This window comes from Monodon monoceros, unplaced genomic scaffold (genome assembly GCF_005190385.1).
Source record: "Monodon monoceros isolate NGI ecotype Baffin Bay Population unplaced genomic scaffold, NGI_Narwhal_1 Super_Scaffold_6, whole genome shotgun sequence".
Classification (NCBI taxonomy): domain Eukaryota; kingdom Metazoa; phylum Chordata; class Mammalia; order Artiodactyla; family Monodontidae; genus Monodon; species Monodon monoceros.
The window spans coordinates 42,440,194-42,448,178 of record NW_021703783.1 but is presented as its reverse complement, the minus strand read 5'-3'; the positions used below and the strand labels follow the sequence as shown (position 1 = coordinate 42,448,178).

The following is a 7,985-nucleotide window of genomic DNA, read 5'->3' as shown; positions in this document are numbered from 1 at the left end:
TAAATGTGTTGAGCATTTATCGTGCACCTAACACAAATCTAATAGCACGCTAGATACTTTAGTGGCGCCAAAAAAAAAAGCATAAGGACATTCCTGTGCCCACTGAATTTACTACACTTTCATACATACAAGGTCTGATTAGAAGATACTGATGAACGTATCACAGTATAGCGCACAAGTGGCGATATATGTACTCTAATGAGACCGGTAGTGCTTTTTTTTTTTTAAGCTTCAAAATTACTTTTAGGACCTGCTGCTCATTCTTTTGAATGTCATGAATGATGCCAAATCTTCCTTTTAAGGTAGATTTGTTTTTTTGGAAACAGTATTCGTTGAATATCTATTCGCCAAGAACTCACTAGGGTGGGGCTGGGGGGGGTGGTTCATGTAGCAAAATGGCACCTACCTTCAAAGAACTTACTCCCTAATTGAGATGAGTGTATAAGAAGACATCATAAATGTGGGAAGTGGATCTTACCACAAGAGATATGTGAGCAGAGGGAAGATAAAGCCACTGATTCTGATAGGTTCCAGGAAAGACTTCTCCAAGAGGTGTATTTGTTTTAGATCAGAGGTTGGCAAACTACAGGTTGCATGCTGCTGCCTGATTTTGTGGGAAGAGTTTTACTGGAACACAGCCATGCCCATTTGTGTTATGTGTATTGTCTATGGCTGCTTTTAGATTACAGCAGTAGAGCTGAGTAGTTGCCATAGAACTACAGACCACAAAGCCTAAAATGTGCTATTTGGTCCTTTACACAAAATGTGCCAACCTGTTCTAGACTTTTAAGGTCAGGACAGTGGGCAGGGAAGTAGAGAGGGTTTGTTGTTTTTTTACTTTAGTATATACATTTGAAAATTCAGAACATTTTTCTACGTTGCCAAAATAACAAATGCTTAAAGTTAACAACGTGTCCTTAATCTAATACAAATCTATGTTCACCCTTCCCCAGTTGGTCTAAGAAAAGTACTTTTAGAGCTGATTTTTGTCCAGCCCTGGATCCAATCCAGGAACCATGCCATTACAAAAGGTTATGTGTTTTAACTCTCTCAGTCTGGATTCCTGGAACAACCTTTTTTTGGTAACACTTATTTGTTGAAGAGAATTGGGCCAGTTGTTTAGAGAGTGGTCTCGGATTTGACTGATTGCTTCTTCACAGCGTCCTTTAACTTATTCCTCTGACCCCTATTTTTCCTAAACAGGATTCGATCTAGAGTCAGAGATTATTTATTTATTTATTTTTTGGCCACACTGCGTGGCTTGTGGGAACTTAGTTCCCGGACCAGGGACTGAATCTGGGCCCTCAGCAGTGAAAGCGCAGAGTCCGAAACACTGGACCACCAGGGAATCCCCTAGAGTCAGAGAGATTCAAATTAACCAGTTCTGGGGATAAAAGACATCACAGGAGAGATGTTCTTTATGTTGTGTAACATCAGGACATAGGCCCAGTTGTCCCAGCTCTGATTGGTCACCGCTGTACAAGAACCCAACATTGCCCCTATTATTTTTTCAAGAACTTTTGGACATCCTAATGTTTATGCTAAATGTCACAACTTTTAAATGTTGGCTCAATATATATATTTTTTAATGTGGGCCAAAAAAATAATAAAACAAAAACATAGGATCCACCAGAGGTTTTTTGTTGTTTTTTTTTTAGTTACTCATCAGTGTATTCAACCCATACTTATGGAGCTCCAGGCACTGTCCTGTGTGCTGGAGATACATACAGCTGTGACAAAACAACCAAAGCCCCTGCCCTCCTGGCTGTAAAACTCTGGTTGAGGAGACAGACAAGAAACAAGACAATAAGAAAAACATGTTATGTTTGGTAGCATGAGTCCTAGGAGAAAAATAAATTGGGAAAAGGGGAGATGTAATTACAAACTGTAATTAATGTAATTACAAACTGGGGTAAGGGTCAGGACAGACACAAAGCAGGGTTTCTGCCCTAGATCTGGTGGTCAGGGAAGATCCATTTCTAGAGCAGAGGTCATTAATTCTATACTTCATCAGAATCACCTGGGAGTGGGGCTTAGTGGGCCCGATACTCAGAGACTGGCATTTTTCACATGATGCTTCTGGTCCCTGTGGGCCATATTTGGAGATGTTTTGGTCTGGAGATGTGAAGGCAAGATAGTGGAGTGGCTAAGAGCCCAGACTTCAAGGACGACAGCTCTGCGATGTGTAACCTTGGGTAAGGTACTGATCTCTCTGGGAGTCAACCAGAGTTTGCAATCTCTATTTTAAGCTGAGATAATACCATGAATAAAAACAAATGAAGGTGAAGGACATGCTGAAGAGGGAAGAGACTAGTGTAATCTGAAGCGTAGAGTTTGTTGAAGGAAGCAACGGAAGATAAAACTAAAGATAATTTAGGGACAATTCTTGGTAGGCCTTGAATACATGGCAGGGAATTTGGACTTTAGTTTTACAGGTAGGTTTTTGAGAAGAGGAGTGACTTCCAATTCATGATTCTGATGACAATGGGAAAACAATGAAAATTTGGTGACAATATTAGTAAGCTTTGCAGTAATTCATGTGAGAGGATTAGAGCTTGAAATAGACCAGGAAAGAGGACAGAGACATGAGGGGGGAAGAATCAACAGGCCTTAGTAACTGACCAGATTCACTCAGCCAACATTTACAGCATACCAGTCAAGTGCCAGACGTGGTTCTAGGCATTTGAAATACACAAATAATTGTATATTCCTTGAAAGGAATTTAAAGCTTAGGTGACGTACGCTTGAACAAATAACGGGAAATACAGAATAGCATATTGCTAATAGGTAGGAATTAAGTACAATGGGACAACAGGAGGAAAGGGGTCAACTATCTACCTGGTGGGATGCAGGAGGGAAGTTTTCTCAGGAATCATTGGAGCTGAGTTCCAAATAGGATCAGATATTGGCAATGAGGAAAGGGGCTAACAGCCAGGTTGAGCACGTACCGTGAGTCACGAACTAAATATTAAACATCTAGTCATCCCAGCAGCTTTATAAAAAAGACTATTATCATGTCCATTTTCTATGTGGGGAAACCGAGACAAAGGACAAAATTCACGTAGCTAATAGTAAGAACTGGGATTTGAACCCAGAAAGTCATTCCAGAGCCTGGGCTCCCAACCAGTGCACATTAACAAGGGGCATGTAACTAAAGATGAGTCACAGATAAAGACAGAGGTTTCTAATCTGTGAATGAGAGGACAGTGTCATTAACCTGGATAGGGAGGACAAGAGGATGAGCAGGTTTCAGGGGTGAAGTAATGAGCTCATTTGGGGAACAATCGGTTGGAAGTGCTTCCCTATAAGAGGGGGTTAGCCAGAAAAAGGAAATGTGGGTCTACAGCTTAAGAGAAAGAAGTTAGGGTTAAAGATGTGGATTTGGGAGTTATCTTCCCAAAGGTGATCAAGAAATTCCAGGAATGAATACAGCCACTAGAGTGAACACGAAGAAAGCTAAGAATGTGACCTTAGGGACTTCCAGAAGTAATCTGGAACAAAATCTGGAAAACAGATGCATGATAAAGGTGGCTAGTGCTCAGCTTTTTTTTTTTTAAGTAATTTTGAAGTAATGAATCATTTAAATGTGGCTCATAAACTAGCTGTGAAGGAGTTCCAGAAATGTTTTGTGCTATGAGAGCATTCCTGAAATAAGTGTAGGTTGAGATCATTTCAGCTCAAGTCCTCTAATGATTTGCTTTACTGGATAAACTTCAGAGATCCAAGCCTCTTAACATTTGGAACAAGTCAACAACTTGCAAGGGGATAATAAGTTCCTGTGTGTTAGATTTCCCCACACTAGCTTTTTAGTCACATAAAAGCAATTTGGATTAAGATCTAAGAATTTGTAGCTGAAAAAATCAGTATAGGGTGGCATTAGCTAGTCATTGGTTTTAAGGTGAAGAGACAGAAGGAAGGAATTAGGCTGTGATGTGGAGACACCCAGCCTGATTAGATTAGGGTATCTTACTGGAAAGAATTAAGGATTTAAAAAATGGGTGATTTAGGCAAGGCATATTGATAATAGGAGCATGTGTTTGAACAGATAGGGCACTGAAATTCCTAGACGGGATTAATACGATGAAAGCAGTGTTTTAGATATTTAAGTTTGGTGAAACTGGGGCACCTGGAAGGCCATTGTAACACAAGCATGAAATAGATGATGTGATGGAGGAAGCAATGATTGATGAATGATGGGCATGGCAGAATAGAAAATGTCTGATAATTCTTAAGGTTGGAAATAGATGGAATTGAGAGAATAGTACTAACAAATGGAAAAAGTTGAGAATGTGATTCTGGGAAAGAAAAAGTTTTGTTTGTGTTTTAGGTTGGAGTCCCCAACCCCCAGGCCTCGGACCGGTAAGGGTCTGCACAGCAGGAGGGGAGCGGCGGGGCGAGCCAGCGAAGCTTCATCTGCCACCCCCCATCGCTCACACTGCCGCCTGAACCATCCCCCCCAACCCCTGTCCGTGGAAGAATCATCTTCCATCTTCCGCGAAACCAGTCCCTGGTACCAAGAAGGTTGGGGACTGCTCTTTTAGGTGACATTAGGTCAGCTGTGCAGACATATAGCCAGCTAGAGATATAGGACGATGGTGTGGCTGAGAGGCCATGCCTGGAATGGTAGCTTGGGGTTTCTCTTTCTCGAGGAGGGAAAAGAATGAAGCTTTAGTAAAACTCCACGGAAGAAGGGAGAAAATGAGATGGAGAAACAGTGTTCTAAGAGAAAAGCAAGGAAGTACAATGTCTCTCAAGCCCAGTAAGAAATCAATGGTTTCAAACATAGCAAAGTTTTCTACCACAGGCTATTAAAGATAGCATGGAGCTGGAGGCAGAGGGTATACATTTTATTTTATTTTATTTACTTTTTATTTTATTTGGCTGCACCGGGTCTTAGTTGCAGCATGCGGAATCTAGTTCCCTGACCAGGGATCGAACCCAGGCCCCCTCCATTGGGAGCTCAGAGTCTTAACCACTGGACCACCAGGGAAGTCCCAGAGGATACACATTTTATTTAAAAAAAAAAAAAAAGAGTAGAAAACAACATGGTGATTTGAAAGTGTCAAGTGAAGGTATAGTATTGTTTGTCCTAAATTAATGAAGGATTGAATGAGTAGAGTAGGAGAATTTTAACTTGTTATGGAAGGATATTCATGGAAGCTTCCTTAGGAGGTTGAAATGAGTGGGACTGCAAGCCAAGGTGCAGAAGGTAACTTCAGCTCAGAAGAGCAAGGCCAAATACTGAACCAGAAAATGAAGAATGCCAGTGGGTAGAATGTAGTAAATACGTAAGAATAGTGAGAAGGGGGGCCTCGTTATGCAACACAAAGAAAAATATAAGGATAGAGAGATAGGATTTGTTGGGATGGAAGGGTGAAGGAATTGTGTGGGTGGTGGGCTATGGGGATGGTTACAATTTGAAATTATCTATTGTACAGGAAGGTTCAGAGTCTTGGCCTCTCACCCCCAGAGTTACAAGTCAAGCATCTGAGAGTGAAAAGTAGTATCTCAAGCACCAAACAACCTCAGCCAGTTTATTCTGGATCCAGATCCTCCATTTTGTAAACCATGGGGGGTGGGGGGGCCTTCTTCTCTTCACAACATAGTTGTCGGTTGCCCTCTGCTGGTCAATTTTGGTCTTGGCTCTTCAGATATTTAAATTTGAGAGTGTGTGCAAAATGGGATTTGGTAGGAAGTCCAGTACAGAACCTATTAGATTCTATTCATTCAGTACATTTTTTTATCACATCTATGTCTAAGGCCTAGTAGAGGAGGTACAAACAAATAAAATACACAGTCCTTACTCTCAAGAAGCTTACAGTCCAGTCTGAGTGAAGATTAAAGCATGTACACATGACTATGTTAAAAAACATCCATGTATGCAAAAAGGTTTTTTTGGAGTGGCTTATATGTGCCAAGAGTGTATATTCTATGGGGGAAGAAGGATTTCACATAGAAAGATTAAAGAATAGGATATGGTGGGAGACAGGTGGTTAGAGAAGACTTCCCAGGAGAACCAACATTTAAGTGGAGACTGAGAAGAAGGTAAGGATGAGAAAGATTATTTCAGGCAGAGAGCAGCATGAACACAGAAAAATACTATATGCCACCAGTAACTAACAGAATACCAGTGGATGAAATGTAGTGAATATGAAAAAGTGGGGAGAAAAAAAGGGACCAGGTCATGAAATACAAAAAGCAACCATGGAAGGGTTTAAGGTCCCCGGCTACCTTAAACCGGGGTAGTGTGGATGCTTTAGTGAAGCTTTATATACATCAACTCATGTGGTCCTCAAAAGTACCCCTACCTTCAGCAAGTGGTGGGTCCAGCCTGCACTCACCTCTGAGAAAAGTGGACACAGTTGAGACTATTTAGGAGGTAGAATAATGTAACTTGTTTTATTTTATTTTAATTAATTTTTGCAGAAGTGTGTCAAAGCAGATGCCTTGCATTCAACCTAGTGGATGGTGGTGGTAGGTTCCAGCTGTTGTAATCAAGAACCTCAAAGAGGAGGGGTAAAAAGACAGGGAGGATGGCAAATAATAATGGTGTGGGGGGCAGGGGGAAGGAAGTGGTGAGGGAAAAACAGCATGAGTGGAAAAAACAGCATAAGCAATGATAGGAAGGTGGGAAACTCCAAAGTGTAAATGTGTAAAAAGCTCTGTGAATCACCTTTGAACCCCCTGCCCCCTGGGGAACCTTCTTGGAGATGTGGCTGTGCAAGAAATAAAATACAAAGAGAACATCTTCAACAGGTATCCTAGATATTCCCCACAGTGAGCAATTGGGAATAGGAAGAACGAGCTGAGGTGAGTACAGGAGGGTTAGAGGCTAGAGAAGGATTAATACCCTAGCTAGGAACTTGGAACATGGAGAATTTAGAACACATAATGAGCACTCAATAAAAAGTGAGTTATCTTCGCACACTCTGGCTCCAGCTAGATTGGCAGCGTTCATGATTCAATAGGTTACTCCCCACTAGCCCTGTGATACCTGAGGTGCAGCTCTTCACAGCAATCCCAGTGAGAGAATGCCTTGTTTCCCGGGTCTTCATTGTAATCAGACCTACAAGATGTGACGTCTGGTCATGAAATCCAGAGGTGCCCTCTTTACCTGGAAACTCCAGTTTTGACTATTATAGCACAACAGTTATTCACATTCCCGAACAAAACTTAACCTTTCTTCAACCAAATCCTTTGCTATGCCCTCCCAAAAGAATGAAACAAGGTATGCCAAAACTCTGCTTGCAAAGCTGAAGTTACAGAACTCGGAAAGTGCCTTGTATCCTAGCAGCCAATACAGTGGTGCATAATTACGCTTCTCATGGTCACCCTCATTCCCGCCCCCTCCCCCCAAATCCAGAGGTGAGACCTTCTGGCTTCTGTTTCTGAGACAAAGGGAAGTGCACGAAAGACACGTGGAAGACAAGGAGCTCCCTTCACACACTCTTGAAGCGGAAAAAAAAGCGGCCGTCACGAACAGGATTCGAACCTGTGCGGGGAAACCCCATTGGATTTCGAGTCCAACGCCTTAACCACTCGGCCACCGTGACTTCCAAAACCACTCTCTGCCGCGCATTTACAGAAGGGGTCCGCATAGCGACCCGAAGAGAGTGTGACACAGGGAAGCCGGGCCAGGCCCAAATACACACACCCTGTAACCTCCTGCCGCCCCGCTCCTTACCTCTTTCTCCACACCGCTCAGAGGAATAGAGTCTGGTGGACCGGGTGACCCAAGGAAGGAGGGTCTCCCGCCCCACGAAGATGAGGGTCTCAAGGAGCGTAAAGCTATTCAGGAGGCGACGGTGAGGCCTGCAGAGGAAGCAGTTGGAGAGGAGGGGCTGGGCCCCCAGGGTAGCGGCTAGGGGACTCCTCGGGTTACGGAGTGAGAGGCGGACCTGGGACATGGCCTTAGGGGCGAAGGAGGCTCAGAAAGAGCTTAAACGGGGAACTCCTGGGGATGGATGAAAGGAAAGAACTTCTTG

The 7,985-nt window shown here is 42.8% G+C and overlaps 1 non-coding gene across 1 annotated transcript; it reads right to left on the bottom strand.

Annotated features, from left to right (window-relative positions):
- Positions 1-7,471: 7,471 nt before the first annotated feature.
- TRNAS-CGA lies at positions 7,472-7,553 on the bottom strand. The gene has a single exon. It is a non-coding gene; the product is annotated as a tRNA-Ser (tRNA).
- Positions 7,554-7,985: the final 432 nt, after the last annotated feature.